We start from the raw sequence: 22138 nt of genomic DNA on the forward strand, positions 1-22138 counted from the left end.
ATTGATGACAGGGCGCAGGTAGTACAGCTCGTTTTGGAAGGTGCTGTTCCAGTCGGTGGCAGTGAATGTCTTGGTTTGCTCCGACACGCTGGTCAGGTACTGCAGGAGGAGCAGCCGAGCAATGTTGTCGTTTGGCAGGACTGTGATCTTGCGCTGGAAGAAAAATTATGTGATGAACACATTGGTGCGAGGGCAATCGGAAGTGCAAAGCTACAGCCAGGGAGGGAGCTCTGGAAGGGGCTTTCTAGGCCAGAATTTTGGTGAATTCAAATTGAAAGTGAACAATACTCTGAACAGAGTGCAGTCACTGGAAGGACCTCATGTGTACGAATGTTTGATGATGAATGTTGTAACAATGTACTTTCAAAATTATAGTATTGGCAAAGACATTTTTTCAGCAAATAACTTGAGATGGAGATGCAGAGAACATGGGCAATGTCTACCGTGCCTGCAGCCTTGGTGAACTGTGTCAGAATCATCCGAATATCCTCAGCTTTACTTTGCTGGAAGAACCGGACAAGCTGGACTGCTGCATCCATACGGGTCAGGGTGTCCGAGTGCACCATCAGGTCACCGATCTGGGTGGCAGTGAGGAGGTCCAAAACCGCATACTGGGGAAAAACAGAGGAGTTGAATTGTGTTACCTTATCTTTGGGCAAATTAATTTCCATCTTTTCTGGCACATCCTCTCTTGAGTGCAAAGACAGCCTGGAAATGCACAGACTTACCGCATCAAAAGGTTGGCGGTAGAGTGAAACCAGCTGAGTGTAAGGTGCTTGTGTGCAGAATTTTCCAAAGAACTGCAATAACCAGTCTCTAGTTGTGGTTTGGGTGGAGCAGGCAGGACCTATGGGAGGGCGCAGAAAAACAGATAACGTGGCAGTAGATTCGCATACACATCAGTACCCAGGGTTGCCAGAGCACCTGGAAGGCAAAGGAGAGGCTTGAAGTCCCTGACTTGGGCTTTTGCATCAGCCCTCCAGTGGCACGCTCTGCACTCGTTAATTTTCATGCTGTGAACAGTGAGTTCTGAGAAGAAACACCCGTTAGTCAAGCAGTTTGGAAAGTATTTAACTAAGTGAGAGGCTGTTGAGCTCTGTGCCACAACTTGCAGAGAATTGGCTGTACTGATGGGGTTACCCGTGAGCTCGGAGGGCTGGGTGAGGAACGCCACAATGTAGTTATAGACATCGGTCTTAGTAGCCGCAGGGATTTCGGAGAAGACTCTGTTGATCCCCGAAATTCTGTAGAAGAAAGAAACCTGGAGTAAGTGAAGGTCTCTTGGGAGCAAACCCATTGCTCAATAGCTCTCCTGAAATATTCTGAGTTTATTCTCTCGGGCTGCCCTGAAGATATTGGAAGAATCAAAAGAAACCATTGAAAGCCTGGCTTCATTGTTGCCTGGGAGTTTGTCATCGGTTTTAGTGGAGTCAAAGTGAGTCCAAACTGGGGTCTTCTAAATGTCTTGTGCCAAGAAATTGTCTGAGTCCAATTAATATGTGAACTCAGCAGCTTGTGGGCTAATACATAAAGTAAATAAAAGCCAAATAAAGCGACGTGCCAACGCTTGTAAGATAAATGAGAAGAGTGGGAGTAACTGTCTTCTGGCCTTTTTCTGCAACCATGGCACCATGTTTCATCCTTTTACAGTTCATCCACTGCACTGAATTACTCTTTTACTAAATAGTTTAAATCTCAAGTAACACGAAACAGCCTCCGAGTGGGTGACTGTGACTCACAGAGACTTGTAGGAACCGCAGGACATGGTGCTGGGGATGTCCTGGAGGATGGTGGCATCAATGCCTGGCAGAACAGCCACGAGCCTCTTCTGAAACCAGAGCTGGTAGTCGTGGTCTGTGAAGGTGGGGAGTGCAGAACGGAGCTGCCGCACTGTTCTTGCCAACATGATGCGCTTCACTGCCGTGGAGACATTGAAGGTGATGGCAAAAGGCTGCAGCAGGAATACAAAACGCAACCGTAAATCTCTGGGAGAATATTGGAAAACTAAGAGAAGGATATTTCAGAGTGATGCAGTTTCTATTTCTAACCCAACATTAATAGCAAATCATGTGGCATCCAGCAGGATTTTACAGCGTTGTAACAGCCAAGACCTGACTAAATTACTGTGAAGCATCGAGTCACACACAGGCAAAATTTCCAGCAAAACCAGCATAGAAGAATAAAGATTTTTCTTCTTGTCTCCACCTTGATCTTCTGCAGCAGGGAAATGTTTTGAAACTAATTAAGTGCTCTCAGTGTCTCTGTGAGCACAGCCCAGGTGAGACTCGCCCTCCATACCGGACTCCTGCTTTCGCATCAAACAAGGTGGGAACAGCTGAGTTCTAAAGAGTTGCATTGTTTTCTATTTCAAGGAAAAAAAATGGAGTAACAGTTGCAATTCTTGCAGACCAGGGGCTATCTTTGTGCCATTCTAGGCACATGCTTCATCTTTGGGATAAATGTGGAGAATTAAAAGAAGTTGCTGTGGTACAAAGCTCATTTTCCTAGCTGAGTTAGTCATGATGCCATAACCCAGTAGGAAATCTCTCCGTGGTAAGATCTTACCTTAGGGAGAGACCTGTGGGGTCTGTATCTTGCAGCCTTTACCTGTCTTCTGTTGGCCTGATGAAAGATTTTGTACTTACAAGAGGCCAAGAAGCGCCCTTAACTAATTATTGTGTTAGGGGAGCCTCAGCAAATAATCGTCAATGGGTGCTCTGTATGTGGAAGAGGAATTACTACAGCCTGAGCCAAATAGTAAACTTATGTGAGTTAATATGATGTAAATTAATGGTGCTTCAGGGACCTCTCTGCGCGTTATTGTTTTACCGAGGCTGGAGATCTGGCCTGTGTCTTTCAGTCTGAGGTGGGAAGGGGCCGCTGGCAGCACAGACTAAGCATCATCTGCTGCTGGCCTTGAACCTGCTGCAACCTTCCCTGGCAAACCTGCTGTATCACCTTCCTTTTACCATGGGAAGGCTTCTGTCCTCACAGACCCCTCCTGCTGAGCCCTGGTAACCAGCCGGCTGCAGTTACCTCCTCTAAAGCAGAGTTCAGCTCATCCCAGTAGGCGGCCAGCTCCTGGACGCCCGGCAGCTTGGTCATTCTGTCAAAGATCCGTTTGATGTTGGTGACAGAGCCGAACAAGTCTTGGGACAGTGTTAATTGGGCAAGCTGGACGGCAGTGAGCTGCTCCAGGAACACCAGCTGGAACAGAGGCAGAGAGAATTATTATAAATATACATTTGTATTATCTTGATGGTGTCAGCATGTGTCTGCAGCTTTCCTGCATGCCTGGGCCTCAAGTTGGACCTGAAATGCAGGGGGAGGATCAGAAACTGTAGTTGAATTCTTCCTGTAGCAGAGGGGAAATCCCAGCTCTCCTGAAAAGGATGGAAACGTTTCCATTGTTTCTAGTTAAGGAGGAAAGGACAACGTCTTTTCATTTCATGTTTGTTCAAACTACTTTGTAATACTCCCTGTTTTTCAGAGTATAAATCCCACTGTGAATTGTGTGACTGTCTAAAAAGGAAATCAAAGTGTTTTTGGCTCTGTGGTAGTAAAATGTCACAAAGTGTCTAAATCTGTAGTCTTACCCCGGTAAAGTTCGTGCAGGCAGCAACAAAGTCTGTGATGTTAGCTGTGGATCCAAATCTCCGGAAGTTCAGAGTCATCCAGTTTTCATCCATCTGACAATCTAAAATGCAGCAAAACAAATTATTTATGTTTCAGTTCAAGACTCACAACACTTATGATCATTCCAGAGTATTTAAGGAAAAGATCGAGGTAATATTGCCAATTATCATGTGTCTAAGCAGTGAATCAGCCTGGTTCTGACCAGGTTGGCTCATCTTGGTGCAGTTCCTGGAAGACTTGAGGTATAATTGTAGTGCAACTTTTACAGTCTACAAAACCCCTGGTTCCCAGTTATTGCACACTCCTCAGCACAGGAGAAACCTGCGTGTCAATGAGATCTGAGGGAAACCAGAGGCCTGAACAAACTTGAGGGAGGAGGAGACTCACTTAAATGAGGAAGGGTTTGCACAATCCATTGGGTTATGTCAGTCTTTGTCTCTGTTGTCATGTCATCAAATGCATAATCCAAACCTCTCACTCTGCGAGACAAGGAGAGAGAAGACGTGTCAGCATCAGTTATTTGTTGTGGCTTTTACAGATAGAAGCTCATAACAGTTTTAGCACAGCCAGCCAGAGACGTTTTCTCCGATGGGACAGATGAATTCACAGCCCTTCTCACTTGTCACTCTGATCGCTCCCTGTCGTTACAGTGACATTCTCCTTCATGGTGTACACAGGCGAGAGAAACGGAGCTGGGTGGGTACTCACATGGTGTGTAAGAGCGGGCAGTCACCCACAGCAGGCAGGGTCAGTAATTCATCGTGAGTGATGGAGCCCAGGTACAAGGTCAGTGTCCCATTGAACAGAGATTCCACGTCTGGTCTTGTCATGGAGGCAAAATGTGGCTTCAGGATCTGGAAGATGCCTTTGAGCATTATGTCACGAACCCCAGTGCTTGTTATTCTCTCCACGTGCATCTAGGGAGAAGAATAAATGGGAAGTGATGCTCTACTAGAGTGTGATGGAGATGCTTAACTTTGGGTCTCAGTCATTCTGAATATTAGTGTGGCTTTGTTCTTGCAGAAATGAACAGCGGATTTCACAATACAGGGCTGGGCAATGTAAATGAAAAGGTACTGGTTATTTTTTTCTTTTGTTTTTTATTTTTTGGCTGCTTAATCTGAGAGACTTGATAATTCTACTTGTTTGGATTGACACCACTGTATTGTTTTATAGAAATTTGCTTTGGAAAAAATCTACAGTTGATTTTGCAGGGGCAAGAGCAAATGAAAATGAGACCCAACAAGAGGAAGGGTGGTCCCTGTAGAAAATAAAGAGTCTGAACTGGCGGAATTCTCTTACCTGTGCTACAAGAGAATTAACCTCCTGCAGGAAGATGTGTAGTTCAGAGATATTCCGGGTTTGGAGAGTTTTCATGATCTCCGTCACATCTGCCTCAGCGCTGGCTCTCTTGTTGTCAATGAGGATACGGGAGGTGACGAGTAGCTTTCCTAACTGCACTGCGGTTAACAAATCTGTCACCTCAAACTAAAAAGGAAAGGAAAAAATTGTCATCCCAAGGGCAGTTAAGTGCTTGTCGTTCTGCATGTGAGTGGCCACGCAGGAGCTTCCAAGTACCCCCAGGCCAGTGTCCGGCTGCCATCATAGAGCCACCCAATGTGGGCTTTGCTTGGGGATACTCACCCCATTGAAGCTGGGATTGAGGTGGAGGAAATCACTGTAGTCACTGTAAATACTCGAGAATCCGAAGTTGTTCTCTAACCAGTCTCGGCTGGTAGAAGTGGTGAACGTACAAGCTGCTCCTGCAAGAGAGGATGGTGGGTGGTCAGGAGCTCACAGAGCCTGTTGGCAGGAGAGAGAAGCTTTGTGTAATGTGTCAGATACTCATCTATGCTAGATGAGTGTGTGCTGCTGGAAAATCCCTCTCTGTAAGAAGGTGAGAGGTAGGAATGGTGCTGTAGCAACAGCTGGACCTAGAAAAAGCTCAGAGTGCTGCAGAAGGCAGAAAGTGGTGCTCAGGGGCACTGGTCAAGAGGTGAAAGTTTCTTCCCAATTTCAGGTACTAGATTCATCCCAGCCCCCTGCACTTCAGCTGGCCGTGCTGTACCAGGGCAGTCCTGGGACAGTTTGCCCCACGGAAGGTGGGAATCTGCTTGTTTTCATGAATTTTGTTGTAATCCTGAAATTCTGAGCATTATTGGTCATGTGTTGCTCAAAAGTAGTGTAGGGTTTCAGTATTAAGGTGCTTACAGAATCATAAGAGGAAATAATAGGCAGTAATCTGTTACCTTCTTTTGCTGCTTGTCCATTGAGGAAATCCATTCTGGCCTGGTACACGGCTCTCTGCGTGTCGGGATCTAACTCGTGGTGCACAGAATTCAGTCCTTTGTAGCTGTATATTGATAAAAATGAAATCTGATTTCAGTGTTGCATATCAGAGCATCTATAAGCCGTGCTGTAGCGAAAAAATAAGTAATTTTTAAAATTTAAGATAACTTTAGGTGGTGAGAAAAGAGTAAGATGGTTTTGAACCTTGCAGAAAATTAACATTTGGGTATTCAGGTGCTTTGTTCATATATCATTGGTGCAAGTTTATTTTCATTGTGCTGTACTGTTTGTTCTGGAGGAGAAGTAACATTGTTTTATCTTATGGTCATAATCTAAATATGATAATTTCAAAATCTCCAGAGCAACATTTGACAGTAAGTGATGCAGATTCATTTTTATGGTAGTCTTAGCAGTCACAGGTAATAAAAACATGTAGTAGTCAGAGTGAGGAGCCTTGTTTATGCATTATCTGTTAACTTCATTTCTCAGTAAGTGCAGGTGACACATATACTCACATGTCTTGGAAATCAGTGCAGCCTATTTTCGTTGGGAAGAGCCTTAATATATCTGCATCGGTAACAGTGAGCAGCCTTTTCAGTTTCACCTGAAACAAATCCTTTAAGGATGGCGAGCACAGATCTGGGAAGTTCTCTTTGACTTTGGTTAAAATGGTCTCCAGCATTGAGTACATCACGCCACGGTCAAGCGGAGGAGTCAGGGTTAAGGTCGATAGCTCGGCCAGGTAATCCTCAAGGTAGAGGACGCTGTTGGCGCTGAGGACCGGGGCGATGGCAGCGGCCAGGCTGCGGTTGGCCAGTGCGTTGCTGTGCGCGGTGAGCTGGGCCAGCTGGCGGGCACTGAGGACCTCGAGGGCTGTGAACTGGGGAGAGATGGGCATGAGTAAAGACCCAGTGCAAGAATTCTCCCACTGTTGTTATCAGATCATTGAATACATAAGTTTAGTAGGTGCGATGTGGGTGTGGGCTGCTGAAGTCTGACTGTTCGCTGACCTCTGGTTCCAACCACCCATACTACGATCCATAGGCAAACGAAATTTTCAGTCCCTTCATCCTCCTGCTCATCTAATGCTTGAGCTTTCCCAGCCTGCTGGATGAAACGCCCGAATGAAGCCCAATTTCAAAGTGATTTCTTACCCCATCAAAGCTGCTCCAGCAAGAGGCGAGATCATTATATGATGCGTAACTTTGGAAACTCTTCCAGTTGGTCAGTAGCCACTCCTTTGCTGAATTTTTTTCACAAACTAAATAAAACATAAAAAATAATTTGTTATTTCTTGATAGGTAGATGAGGATGGGTCTCCTTTGAGACCATGGGGATGGAAAAGGCTTGGAGGGAGGGTACTGGGAAAAATGGAGATGAATTTGACCCAAAGAACATCACTGTCACTGATCTCCTCTCCTCCTAAGTTCAGAAGAGCTATTTAAACAGTCTTATTGTGCTGCTGAAAGCATGGGTGTGGTACTGAATAATTTTTGTTAGTGTACTTTATAATCCAATCATCTTAACAGCTAATTCTCACTCTGCAGTCAATAGATCTTGGTAGTTTATACAAGGATCTCTGAATCTTTTGCAATTGTACCAGGAAAATTTGACCTGTAAATCTGATCACTAACCATGTATGGTAAGGAATCTTCTAATCCAGTCGGCTACCAGCTGCCTCGTGCTGTTGTCCATCTCTGAATAAGCCGTGTCCAGAGCTTGAACCCTAGGGTTCGAAAGGGACAGATGACACAAAAGTTGTTGCCTGTTTCTGGTATGAGTAACAATTTGTTTGCTCGTATTTCCCATCACTTCCCTCTCTAAGTTGAATGTTAGAAATTGTGCTTGGGTGCACAATAGAAACTGAGATAACCCTTCATGTTCCAAAGACTTGTTTTAATATCCCAGCTGATTTCTTCACATCCATCCCGCTTCACACCTTCTTCCAAATTTCTACCTGCCTCCATTCATCTCCTTCACCAGCTCCTCTCTCTGCAGGAGAGGTCCCCAAGAGGCACAGAGTATAATAGTAGTGCCCTGGGAGCTTGTTCTATCATCTGTTGTTTTTTCCAGCCCTGTCTTAACTCTTCTGTGGATTGATCTTAATAACACCAATTAGAAACAGAAATAACTGGCAGGAAAATAGACATCAAAATTCACATCTTAGAATGCTCTGTTTGACAACGCAATGTATTTCCTGGTTCTGTCAAACCGCAGGCTCGTGCAGACCATCTGATTAAACTCTGAGCTCTGATGGGACATACACTGTGGCCAGGCCATCGCAGGTGACCGGGAGCTGTGCCATGCAGTCCAGGATGCCGGTGCCGATGGAGGGCAGGTAGGCGTGCAGTGTCTCCTGGAACCAGGATGCCAGGAAACCTGCATTTTCAACCTTAGGATCAGACTTGATGACTTCCCACGCTGCGTTTAAGATGAAGGCTTTGGTGGCTGGTGCAATCTGGTCACTGCGAACCTGGAAACAAGATGGAAAATGCTGAAAGTGCTGCTAGTTTGTTACAGGTATTATTGGCATACTTAGGGCTAGTGATTCGGCACAAACGCTGAGACAAGAGTGCTGTCCCTTTCCTGAGATCTTCAGGTCGGCTGCTTGTCCAACTGTCCAACTTCGCTCTTCTTGAGAAGATACAGAAATTGCCTTAGTGCTTCTAATCTCCAAATGTTACCTCAAATTGGTTCATCTAGGCTGCCTTGAAAATTACTCCTGAGAGCGGACAGAGCAGACCAATTTTCCTTGGTGCTGACACTGTGCTGGGAGCAGGGTCGTGGCAGGAACTGTGTCTGGACTGAAAGGCGGTCGCTTGTTCAGGTGGGCTGTGCTCTCTTTGACAGAGACAAGTGAATGCAGATGGGGAAGGAGAAGGTGTTCAGCTGACTAAAAAGTGGATTTCTCACCTCAACAGCCAGACTGCACTCCTGTGCTTGTTAAAGAGAATAGGAATATAAAGTGTTGAGGAGGATTTGGAAGGGAAGAGTAGGTTGGTTTGTACTGAAACTTGAGCTATTGTTTTTGTGTAAATGTAGTAACAACATACTAGAGACCTGGGGCTGCAGAGCCCTAGGTAACTATCCAATGGTCTCCCCTCTGATGCTAAAATTACCTGCACACTGATTTCATTCAGAGCAGCTTGCAGCACTTTACTGTCAACTTGTTGGAACAAGAGCAGGAAAGCGCCTTGGTCCAGGAGAGCTGCAGGATCTGTGATGTAGCACGAGAGGATGGAGAAGAGTTGACTCGATGTCAGCTTGGTGCCCTGGGACAGACAGAAGGATATTCCATCAGAAAAAGGGTAAAGATCTGCAAATCCAAGGTCAGAGTTTGCAGTTCTCTGGCTCTCCAGGGTCAGAGGGGTGGCCTGGCTTGCTGCATTTTGCCCGATGGCAGTGATTTCAGAGCAAACCCATCTGGTGTGCCCAAGGAGGGGAAGGCAAATCTGACTGAGAACGGCTCACAGTAGCTAGAAAGGAATATCTGGGGAGCTGGTGGGACCTGCTGGAGGTGACGTACCGAAGCGCAGGCGTACTGCCGCAGGGAAGGGCTGCACCAGTCACCACTCTTCAGGACGGAGCTTAGATTGGAACTGGAAAGGAAGCAGGAAATGTTGAACATTTTCCATTAAATGTCTGAGGAGAAAAGAGCTTGGTAGGTGGCAAAGGGCTCAGGTTCTTTTGGTGCAGCTTTTGGGAGCTGGTATTTTAACACCAGCAGAATTGCTCTCAAGCAGTGCGGATACCAGTTCTCGGGGATGCCTACCTGCTTTCAGATGAGCAGTAAGTTGGAGCTGTGGAAGAACAAAGAAATGAATGACACTAATATTTTAGCCTCTTTGAGAATACATGTGATGCTTTCCTTTGGGTGCAGGAAGTGTTGACCAGCCCTTTCAGTTCCACACCCTCTCCCGTCAGCTCCTCTTGTTTGGTCTTTGTGTTGTGTGGGAAATTGTGGATATATAACAGTGAGTGTTCCTTTTCAGTGCTGGGCTGAGACCCCTAAAAGGTCCTTAAATAAATGATGCAGAATTTTTACATGGATTCTATTCAGGGATGATTCCAAGGGGTGTCAGCTTCCCCAATACTTCATTCTGCTCCTGTGTGTGCAGAGACCCTGCCCAACATCTCAAGTGTAGAAATAGTGCCTTAGATACAAGGAAAAGTTTACTTACACATGAAGAATGCTGGACACTGGGGGAAGAAAGGAGAGAGAGCAGTAGTTAGGACAGAGTATTCGTGACATGGAATAGGGTGTGATTTACACAGGCTGCTCGCTACAGTGCAGTGCTTCCTGTATTGCCATGTGGATGTTTGTTTATAACCTCACGGAGGTTCCCTTGCACTAGATTTCTCTAAATGGCTGATGCTGAGTGTCTAAAAGTGAATTTTGCCTGTAAGTGGCTATTGCAGGTAACTGATGTTGCTTTTAAGTGCCTGCTAAATGACCAATAACCCAGAAACAAACTTTGTACAGCATTCTGTGATGTTACACACATACCTGATTTAAACCTTTTACACATGGCCCTAGGAAAAAACAAACAAACACAGAGGGAACAGTTAGATGAGTGGAAATAAACTGATTTTCTCCTGTCATAGACCCCCACAGAAATGCAAGAACAGAGACCAGAGAAACATGAAATTAAGAAACTAAGCTCGTTTTTCATCCTTTACTGGTTACGTACTAGTACTGAGCACACGTCCGAGTTGTTATTGCTGTTTTTGCTACATAGCACTACGTTTTCAGTGCTGGAGCCCAAACTGCACTGCAAAGTCTTGCCAACACCAGAGACACTTTGCTCTGTCGCTATAATCTGTATATTCAGCTCAGCATGGTTGTAGGGCTAAATTGACTTACCTAAAATGAGTAAAGTTATAAGCGCAGTGAAAAGCGGTGGCCTTTCTTTTCCCTTCATTGTTCTCTTTTTTTCGGGAGTGGATCACCTTTTCAAGCCTAAAAAAGCATAAGTCATTGGTGAATTATCTCTTTGGAGTGCAGGTACTCTCTGGAAGTTCAGTGAAAATTCTCCATCCTGCCTGAGGGGTGCTGGGAAAGGTCCAGTGACCTCAACACTATGAGAGGAGATGGGCTGAGGGATGGGTGCCATGTACAGATGGTCAAAGTTGGTGTTCATCACCAGAGAACAAAAACGTTCCTCCAGCACTAAAAGAGACTGCCAAAATGTAGTTGTATGTTTTCATAGGGGTATCTTGCTTTCTAAGTAATTCCCTTTTTTTTTCCTGGTGCACTTTCTGTCAGTGTCACTTTCTGCTTGGTGAGCAGAGATGGTCAGGTCTTGCTGGCACTAGAAATCCTCGAACACAAACATAGTATTTTTCCTCTGTAACATATCTCACTGCAACACAGCACAGATCCCAGGCCACAGGTCCCTCTAGTATTTCAGTCAGTTTAGTAACACTTTGCTTTGATAGAGCAGAGTTTCAAGCATCGTATGTCCTGTGTGGCCAACTGTGAACAGCCACAACCACTGATAAATCACCATTTTGAGATTATTTATTTTGAAATTATTTTACCCATCTTTTTCACTGTCCCTCCCTCTTGTCTCTGAGCACATTGCTTTATTGTTTAATAAACAAAACACCACCACCTTGAAAGTGATAAAGGAATGGCCAGAATTGGCCAAGAACATTCTAGTTCAACCGGAGATCAGTTGCTCCGCCAGGTTACCTCAAAGAGCAGCAATATACATATTCCTGCACAAAGTACCAACTTGCTCATTAATAATCATTAAGTTATTTAGCTGAAAGAGAAACAGCCGTCTCCCAAAACTTACTTTTTCTCCTTCCAGAACCTCATGAATCCCGGGAAGCCACATGTAGTCCAGCAGCTCCACTGCAGTAGCAACTCCTTCTCTGGTGCCACCCCTTTATACGCGCTGCCCAGCTGGTTGTGGGGTACACGGGGAGCGATGCCAGATGACTTCTTTGGCTGGTCCAAGGGGCAAAGACCCAGCCCTTCCTGAGTCATCTTCAGGTGTCACGTAACTCATGTCACTTGTTGAAAAAATCAAACTCCAGTAGTAGCCTCTGTCCTCCACCCATTGAGTGTGAAAATGAGCAGCCTTGAAGTGGGAGCAGCTTTGAAGTGGGCAGGGTCAGAGAATCGATAAAGACTTGGTGGTGCAGTTGCACAGGGAAAACTTCCGTATTAATTCCCTGAGTGGGTTTGTGTGGGCCAATGTAGCATCCCTTGGAGTCTCATGCTATTGAAGTTATGATCAGCCAATCAAGAGGCAGCACATAAACTGTTTTAATGAACTGCTGCTGCAATTAGTGGTAACTGAGAGGCAGCACTCTTAGGGCAAGCAAATGTGGACATACAGCCACCCTATTGACTGTTTCACAGGGGTCAGACCCTCTTGTCTGGTAGGAAGGGAGTGTAATGGGATGAGGATTGTACCTTATCATGTTGCCTACTGAAGGCTTGACTAAAACTTGGCATTAAAACTAGTAGTAAAACTGAATCACCCTTCAGGTGATGTCCTCATATGGAAATGGTGCAATGAAACAAGACCACTTGAGATTCTCATTTTGCCCTAAGCTGGCACAACCTTTCTCATCCAGCTAACGCTTTATCTCCAACATTTAACCACCACCTTATGTCGAAGGGGGTTTGTGTCAAACAAGGGACGGAAAAATCTCAATGAGAGAGTGACTGTGTCACAGACCATCTAATGGGATCAGGGCACTGAAAGGAAATTGAGTAGAAACGACAGGCCAGTTGGAGTTAATTTTTTTGCTTATTTAGTTCTCAAGAATGAATGACCTGGCAGAAATGCGTTTCAGAAGCACCTCATTGCTGAGATATTTTTGTTATGCTTCATCTCCCAAAACTTTTGTCAGCCCCACTGCTTCTATGCCATCCATCTGCCTTGCCCATTTCTACTGATAACAAGACAATACTGTGACAAAATGGTCCTTCTTTGTGAGCCTTTTGCGGTCACAGTGGAAGCGGTTAAAAAAAATAAAGGATTTTATTCTCATTTGCTTTTATATGAATGTGGACTCACTTGAGTGACTTTGACATTGTGTCTCTGTAGCATGGCTGGAGCAAAACCCATCACACCTCCGTGTTTCCTCCTTCCCGCTGAGGTGACCTGTGACTCAGCTGGGAAGTTACCCGGGTTTCCCCACTGTTCTCTGCAGCACCGTTGTCATGAGGAGCCCGGGGTCTCCGCAGCATCATTATGTTAACCTGCTCTTTCCTTTGGACGCTCTCTCCATTTCGGATTTGTCTTGTAGTGCATTGGTCTGCTCACACTTTGAATGTGATTCTGTGCCTACAGGTGAGTATTTCCTGATGCACCTCAGCACACGAGGGAATCCTGCTGAACCATGGCACGAAAGAGCATTAAGTGGCTTCAGAATTATTGTGCTGCTGAGGTGACGTTTGGGTTTCGTGTCCTTGCCTGTCTCAGGAATGCTCTTAATTGTTTTAGGTGGAAACAACAAAACAGAACAGGCCATTTATGTTCATTGGTGCTTAAACGTGGAGGTGACAATCTCCAGATGTAGCAGCTGCAAATGAAAAAAGCAACTGTGTTTTGAAAGCATGGTCACAGGCATTTTAGAGATACTGTTGGATTGTATCTCTCCTACTGTTGGAGATACTGTCTGATTGCCCTCAGCAGAGATGCTACAAACTGACCTTGGCTCAAATCACTGCTTGTCTGTCAACCTCATAACCTCATGTCAGCCTCATAAAATGACCTTTTCTGGGATCCTCTGTGCTTCACTCTAAGGAAGAGGAACATCCCTAGTGATGGAGCTGAGTTTTGCATTTGTCCATATTTATTCTTTTCCAGTCTTTTCTCTTGATAACTCTTGGACCCACAGTATCCCAACAAGTCATATCTTGGTGCTCTGGCTTTTGTTCCAGGAAAATTGTGAGCGATATTTGGGAGAGGCCTTTGCTAACTTTGAAGGCCTGTATCTGTTTTGCATTTTTTTTTTCCAGTACTACAGAAGCAATTTTTTGGCACTTCTTGGTCTTAAGGCTCGCTGCTGCTCGCAGACTATGAAACTAGAACACAGCAAAATTCACCTTGCATTTGAGTGAGACCCGTGTGTTCATCTTACTGTCACCCCAAACTCCCCAACATCAGCTGGAGCAAAGCCCAAGCTCTTCCTCCTCCAAAAGGTCAGTGTGTTATATGGAGCACAGAGGTTCTCCACAAAGGGCTGTGATGCCCAGGTCACAGCTTTCTGCCCAAGATGTCGGGAAGTGACTATGCCCTGCACATTTAGCAGAACCTGATGTTTCCAAGTGCTACACTTAAAGTTAGCAGATAGAATGACCAAAATTCCACATCGTAAGCCCAGAGCTCATGGAATTTATGTAACTGATAAAGCTGAATTATTATGACAACACTTGAGAAGTATTTCCCTTTGCTCTGTTAGACGGTGATAGCCCGTTACACACACACAGAGGTGTTTCCTCTGTGTTGCTCGAGTTACGACAAAAGTGCTTGGGATTTTGCATTTATGGAAGTGGTGCCTACGCAACCGAGTCCAGTCCTAGTCTTTAGTGCAGACACGGGAATTGCAGGTTTGGGGCTCAGCTGGTCTCTTCCCTGCTTTGCGATGTGTTATCGTGCTCTGGCAAAGTCCCCGTGCCGTGAAGGTGCCGCGTGCCTGTGGAGCCACCCTTGGGTGTGGGACACCGAGGGAGTTCCTGCCCTGCAAAGGCATCAGTGTTAGGAGGGCGTGACACTGAACACCCTGCCCAGAATTAAAAACCAATTGGTGACTCAAATCTGGATCAGATCCAGTGAGAAGCAGTTTCCCATTTTCAACAGGCATTGGCTGAAGATGGCCCTGAGTGGCCAATTTCTAAAAGCCCTCAGCTGCTCAGCTTTTCTTGAACTTGTCTGATCTGGGCTGTTTCCTGAATTTTGCAAGTTCTCAATCAATGTCTGATTTGCTGACACTGATTTTTTCTTGAACCACGTTCTCAACACACTCAGACTCATACCAGCCAACGTTTTGTTCTAGGGATGGAGAAGGACTTTTTCTAGGCAAGTCAAAGGACAATGTATTGTCCAATGTATAATCTAAGTACATGAAACTGGAGAATAAATGAGCATCGTGGAAAGATTTGCAGTACAAGCTGAAGAATCAGAGTATTAAGGAGGCAAAGTCAGCAATAATTAAAGACTTTTTTTTTTTTCAATAGCAGCTAAATCTTTTTGGCAATAGCTGTTGCAGACATTACTCAGTTTCCATGTTTGGGCTTAAGTCAGCTTTGACAGTAACACCAGTCCATCCCACTTACTATAGTTTCATAGAAGCTGTTGCTCTCGCATGAAGGCAGCTGTGGAGGCAGCTTTTTACTTTTCTTCGTTTGACAAGTCACCAGCAGATACTCATAGAGATGTAGAAAACTTGCTGGATCATCCAGAAGGGTCAGGGGCTGAAATACAGGAATAGCGGCCACACGGTCATCTGTTGGAGGGGTGCAGTGGTGGGAAAGCTTTCTGTCTGTGAGGAACAATCGTAATTCAAAATGTGGGGTTTTGTTTTGAATGGGAAGGAAATCAGAAATACAAGAATATATGACTGAAAGCAAAACAGAAATGACTAGTGTTTGTCTTGAATATTTTGCAGCAGAGTTTCCACAAGAACAGATACTGTTTTATGAAATCCTCCAGCTTGGTTCAAACACCTTCTCCATGGCTCTGTCCCCAGGTGAGTGACTTGGCAGAGCCCTGCAGCGGCGGCAGGAGCTATGGGCTGGCAGGGCTGAGCTCCTGGTGCCCTCTGGTGCCTGCACGCTCCTTGTCACAGCCTGGGCCCAGGGAGGTGCTGGTCCCAGGGTGGGTGTCCTGAGCCCCACAACGAGGAAAAGTTGCTGGGGAGGCAGCAGGGCTGAGCTGGGCTCTGCTGCACAGTGCAGTCACCCCCATGGTGGTACCTGGGGGGCTGATGGTTGCAGGAACAACCAGAACTGACCCTGCGGTGCTTTTCTTACTTTCCGTCTCCCCAGGTCTCTCTACAGCTCTGACCTTGCCATGTAATCTTTAACACACTGCTTAATGTCCTATGTCCCTCCTGCCTTTCCTGTCCTGGAAAATAAGGACACAGCCAGGCAAATTACCTGCCTATGGCTCCATGTGCTGTTTGGAATAGGACGTGTTTGATGAGATGGGACGAAACAGCTTCAAGTTGTACCACGAGAGGCTGAGGTTGTATTTTGGGAACAATTTTTTCCCCAAAGGGCTGTTGGGCATTCGAACAGGCTGCCCAGGACAGTGCTGGAGTCACCATCCCTGGAGGGGTTGAACAGACGTGGATATGAGGTTCTCAGGGACATGGATTAGTGCCAGGGCTGGGGTAATGATTGGACTCAGATATTGAGGGTCTTTTCCAACCAAAATGATTCTATGATTCTATGAATGTGATGTTCAGTCAGGTTCATTGATTGTCCTGCTTGGTACATGTTTGCTTTCAGCAGACACAGACATGCAGCAGTAAGGGATTAAACCTTTCTTACCCTGCAGAGCAATCACTGGCTGGATACTCTGAGCTGACCTAAATCCCTTGCTTGGCATAGCAGGTGCTAAGTATTTGTGAGGAGAAGGTACTTAAGAAGAGTGTTTAGGGCTGGTGGCCTTTGGCTGAAGGGGTTTAGGGAAAGTGAGAGATGGGGTTTAGTCATGCTAGAAATTGATTTAAGGTTTCCAGTTCATGAGCTGGATCTCTGACTTTCATAATGCGTTCTCTGTGTTTTCCCTCCCCTCCTTCTGAGGGCTGTGTGTTATCTGTCACCTACTACAGGTGATCATGTGAACACACGTTTATATATATATATTTATATATAAATGAGAGGGCAGGTTAGACTGCTGTGTTGTGTCACAAGGTGTCAGCCTTGCTGTAAGGAGAAGCGACTGAGAACATGCGAAGTTCTTATCAGGGGGCTGACTCACACACGAGGCTGTTGTCGTGAAGCTGCAAAATCCAGAGGCAGAGCTTCTTCGTGCTTGAGAATAAGAAGTGCCTGTCAGTGAGAGCTGCATTTTGCCACACTTCAGTGTATGGCAGAGATGGCCAAGTGCAGACAATACTCACATCAGAGCCAGGTGGGGCAGGAGCATTGCTGGTGCCCACAGCACCTCACCCGTTCTTGTCTGTCCTCTGGAAGGTGAGTGTGTGCTTTGGGAGGACCCTCTCAGCCAAGGACATGGGAATTGCAAGAACATGGCACAGCAGCTGGCACCAGTAGCGCTGTTCTGGAGTGCTGGGTGCCAAATACTTTAAATAACATGAGCACTGTGCTACAGCCAGAACTGATGGTTGAGGGGCCAGTGTTGTGATAACCTGGTTTTTCCCGAGCAGCTTTTCAAGGCTGGGCTGGGTTTCTGGAGCACGTGTCAGCTCTGAGCCTCCTCCAGCTGCAAACTGGTCTCCCAGTAATGTAAATGGCCTTAAAACTGATCATGCTTCTTACTCCTGGCTGCAGACCCTGCCCTGATAGGAGCTAAACAGGTAAGGTTAGGGCATTACTAAACAACACTTTTGCTCTTGAGTGCGCCCAGCTGGTCACCAGCATGAAGAAACCTTGCCAAGAGAGCAAAATCAGAATGTTAGTAATTACCTTGGTTTGGCTTATAATTTAGGACAAGGTTTGAGTTTTGGATGTAGGTGAGTTTTGACTTTGTGCACCACAAGCATTACAGAGGAGAGAGGGAGGCAGAAAGCAAGGAAAATCTCTTGTGTAAAACTCCAGGAGTGTTGTGTGGCCAGAGCAGGGTTTGCTCTTGAGTCACTGCAGTGGGGGATAAATCACGGTTGAGTTTTAGTCCTGAGGTGACCGAGGATTCACGTGTTTGATGGTAGGCAGGTCTGTGAGACCCTTGGCTTTCCTCTCTTCTCCTTTTCAACTTAGAAGCAGCCTCAAGCAAAGGCCTGGTAGCACAGGCAGCTGAGGACAAATGGTCTTGCATGAGCTGTAAAGCACAAACCTTCAGTATCAGGTTCTGGTGACCCCGCTGGCATTTGTAGGTGTGGGCGCAGTAACATCTTGAAGCCAATAATGATTCTTTTCACATATTCCCTGCGAGTAAGTGCATGCTTAAGCAAATAGAGGTGAGACAAGCTGCTTATTGAACCAAATGTTGCCCTGTTTATAAAATCTCTCTGGCTGACATTTAACAAGCGGGCACATAATACCATGCAGTCACATAGCTGGATGTGACCTGTGCGCTTACGCATGCTTTTAAAGATCTACGGTGAGATAAGAATCAGTCCTGCTGATTTGAAACTGTACTTGCATTGATAATAAATGAGAGTATACTTTTTGCTCGGTCGCTTTCTGGACTAGTGGTGACCTCTGGTATGTGCCACTCTTGGAGACAGAGCTGTGCAATTTAATCACCAGTGTGGAGAGTCAGCTCCTTTTCTAGTCTGAACCGTACCTCTGGTCCTGTGAATCTCTTGGTTTGCAGAGAAAGGTGGTTGTGCAGCTGAAATGAGCCAAAAGGCTTGGTGCTGCAAACATCAGAGTTTCCTTTTCATTTGATAGTTCTTTTCTTACCACCACTGACCACAGCAACAACTTCAAGGAAAAAACTTATTTATAGGTTACCCGAGACTTTCAAAAAATGCATCTTCTACCTTAACCCGGAGCCTTTCGGGCTGCCAGCCCGGAGCATTGATCCGGGCAAAGCGGTTGTGAGACTGATCCATGTGAAGGCAGGAGATGTTCCGTCAGCACCTGGGAGCCCTCCCGACTTTCTCTGCGTGACTGCCGGTAGGTGACAGCGGTTTTGGTCAGGAGCGGAGGAGCGAGGGCAGGACACGGCCGTGCGGGGACGCGCTGAGCCGTGGGGCAATGCGTGTTGGTTCGCTGCCACTGAAATCACAGCTCTCAGATGCGGGAATTTTTTTTAGCAGCGTTTCCTTGTTTGTGTTTTTGGAGAGATAAGGATGGGAGAGGCTTCCCACAGATTTGTTTCAGTTATTGGGGAGTCTTCCTTTGTGTGCCAAGTGCCAGGAAACCTGAGATCTGTACAGAGAGGATAAAAGGGAGAGCTAAGTGCAAGTGATGACTCTATCATAACACCATTTTTGTGGGCTCGGGGCTGTTTATACCTCAAACCACAGGCATTGCATCACTTCTGTATCTATCCTTTTCTGTCAGCTCGAGACACAATCCTGGGAAGGGGCCTCACACACCTCACTTGACTCTGCAGCAAACTTGTTTCTTGTCCCACCAAAGAGAAGAGGTTTGCTCTAGGCTGAGCATTCACGTCTCCCTTTTTCCTTCTGGTCTCTGTCCAGTCTGCTTTGGAGATCCTTCGAAAACCTGCTGCTGTGTCTGTCACCTTCCAACCTGTGGTCCACAGGGTGTAATTGAAGCAAAGGGCTGGACACACCAGATGCGTCACGTCCTTCTCCTTCAGGACTCTGCGATGTGATTGCTTTGTCTGGGCATTTTGGTCTGATTCTGTTCTGTTACCTCTTCTGTCACTGTCTACATGGGAGATTCATTCTTAGATGCACTCACATAACAAAGCAATCTAGTGTGATGGGTACAAAGAATGAATTTAGTTTTCCTTTTAGAGCTGTGTATCTCCAGATCTTCATTCTATTCCTGGGCCACGTTGTCCCAGCAGGGCCCTGACAGATTCCTTCTTCAACACAAAAATAACTTCAAGTTTCTGAAAGACACTTTCTTACTTCCCGTAGCCTGCTTTGCCTTTTTGTTCAGTTATGACAGTTTGCTTTTCTTTGCTAGCTGGTTTGCATTTGCTTTCAGCCTTCAATGTGTCTTCATACAATTCCCAGAGCACCTGCGACACTTTGGTCTTTCAGCAAAAAAACCCTCAAAAAGCAAGCAAAAAAAATCAAAGAAAAGAAAAAAACAAAGAAAACAAAGGAAAAATTAAAAAAAGCAAACAACAACAAAGAAAGTAAAAGGGATAATCGCAAAGAAGATTTCTGTTCTAAAGGGAGCAGAAGGCTCAATATGCACTGACAGGACTCAAAAAAGCCTGACAGAGGCCGACAGAGCCTAATAAAGCACAAAGCCCCTTTTGTTCAGGATGAAAACCACAGGGAAGCCCAGTGATTTTCTGGGCTAAGCAGGGGGTGTGGTGTGCGTGGTGGAGATGGGATGGGGAGGGAGTTTTTGTCTGTCACCACACCTGGCTTAGCACAACAGGAACACCTCAGCAATCGATTGTACAATTCTATGTGACTGAAGAACACTTAAGCCAGATTTGATGGTACACATGCACAGTCAGGTCGGGTGAAAGGAGGTTCTGACTCATTTTTCCCATGGTGCAAACCCCATCTCAGACCTGTCCCACTCCTGCCCACCCGCTGATTTCATTGCCTCCCCTCCTGCCCCAGGTTTATGGGGTGTATGTTAGAGGTTGTGATGCAGAATTGGACATCACTTCTCACTTGCTATTCATGCATTTGAAAAGAGAGGGAGTTGACACAAAGGCATTGGTTGTTGTGGGTTGGTTTTTTTTGGGGGGGGACACAAGGTTCAGTTTAGGGAAAAGGAAGCTTGTGGAGAGGGAAGAATGCAAGAGGGAAGGGAGGCAGAGAGAGGTCTTCTGTGTGATTGTGTTGAGCTACAAGTGATTGTTACTATGTGTGAGCTCTAAAATCTCCCTCCCAGATCTGTGCAAGGGCAGGCTGGCTGCGCCTCTGTCAGCTCAGGGTATATTCTACAAATGACCTGTGGTACCAGGACTGGACTGGGCAGTCTGAAACCCTTCCCATCTCTGTTCTTCTTGGACAAGAGAAGATCTCTAGTTGTCTCCCACTGAGCAAGTTCTGGTAGCATTCCTGGTACGTGTTCCGTGTTCCCATTTGCCTGCAGCCAAGAAGCCTGATGCTGCAAAATTAGAAAAGTTCAGAAGGGGTGGGGAGAGCGGTGCTTAGGAATGGAACATGGTGCAGATGAGACTAATGACAGGGACCGTTCTTGGCTCTGTCTCCTGAAAGACTTGTCTGCCCAGGTGTGGGCAACCCTCTGTCAGGACAGACTGCTTGCAATGCCGAATCTCCAAAAGGTGTGAGACACTGAAAGTTTGGTATTTGAAACCTGATGTGAAGGATCTCCCATCCTTCCCAAGGAGACCTCATTTGGATTTCCTGGAGAATAAGCTTCTTGCTTTGAACTAGTACTCCAGGAATCTGACTATTTACAAAATAGTGCATTTCATGTTTATATAGATTTGGGTAGCTTAGGATGGGTTTTGGTGAGAGTCACTTCTGAGTCACATAAACTACATTTATGCATCAGTGTTGCACTAGGTCCAAAATAGCTGCAAAACATGTTGATTGTGGTAAGAAAACTGGGAGAGAGACGGTGTTTGGGTACCTGGTGATGTTGTGTGTTGATACTGGCTTTTCTTAGTATTGCCAGTAACACGTGAGTTAGAGGTGGGCGTGATGGGACAAGTCTAAGCCTGGGACATAATTGGCTTATGGCAAAAAAACTTCTCCTGAAAAAGCATCAATAAAGTGACCAAAGAAAGATTTTCAAATCTGAGGATGCAAAATAACTCTGCTGCATCCAGAGAAATTGAGATAGTTACAGTGGGCAATTTCTTAGAGACTTGAGGCCTCAGATCCAGGGGGAGAAAAAGTCTGAAATAGGTGGAAGATAGTTTAATATCCACCCCTTGTTAGAATCTGCAGCAGCACTCATTTCATGCAGATGATACGTGCCAGGTTTTCCTTGCTGACCTGCTGTTAGGCTCAGCATCGGCTTGGGGAGAACACAAGTTCAGGTGAAGTCAGATCCTCCTGTTTGCTGCTGCGCAGGTCTTGGGGGGTCGTGGGGAACCACAGCACATGGGATTCAGGCGAAGGACAAACCCTCAGCCCCTGCAGCATACAGTTATTGTATAAAGACCCTTTAAAGTCAAATATGGTCTCTTTAATAAGAACGTCATTTAGTTTTTAAAACAGAGCAGCCTGCAGGAATTAGAAAACCCATGAAGTGATTTCTCAGGAGCTTTGCAGCAATGAAATAAATGAAAAAGGCCATTTCTGGTGATAGGGAGACAGGGATCCCTGGAGTTACAGATTTCGAGCCTTGGATAATAACATCCCTGCATCTCATTGCTGTGGTGCCTGTGAGTGCAGGAGCCCAGGTGGCACTTGGATGCAGATGTTGGGCCCCTGGGCATGAGGCCAGTGTGGCCCCTGCACCCCGAGCACCTCA

The 22138-nt window shown here is 45.9% G+C and overlaps 1 protein-coding gene across 2 annotated transcripts in view; it reads left to right on the top strand.

Annotated features, from left to right (window-relative positions):
- Positions 1-8572: 8572 nt before the first annotated feature.
- LOC136108732 (mesothelin) overlaps positions 8573-22138 on the top strand; it is a 32929-nt gene continuing 19363 nt past the window's right edge. Inside the window, exons 1-2 of one of the 2 annotated variants that reach the window (XM_065850838.2) lie at positions 8573-14092; positions 15559-15639. The gene's annotated coding sequence lies outside the window, so the exon portion shown is untranslated. Of the gene's footprint in view, positions 14093-14824; positions 15640-22138 lie in introns of those variants that run through there. The other variant, XM_071815201.1, reaches the window with a different exon arrangement.

The sequence above is a fragment of the Patagioenas fasciata genome, chromosome 15, assembly GCF_037038585.1.
Source record: "Patagioenas fasciata isolate bPatFas1 chromosome 15, bPatFas1.hap1, whole genome shotgun sequence".
Taxonomy (NCBI): Eukaryota; Metazoa; Chordata; class Aves; order Columbiformes; family Columbidae; genus Patagioenas; species Patagioenas fasciata.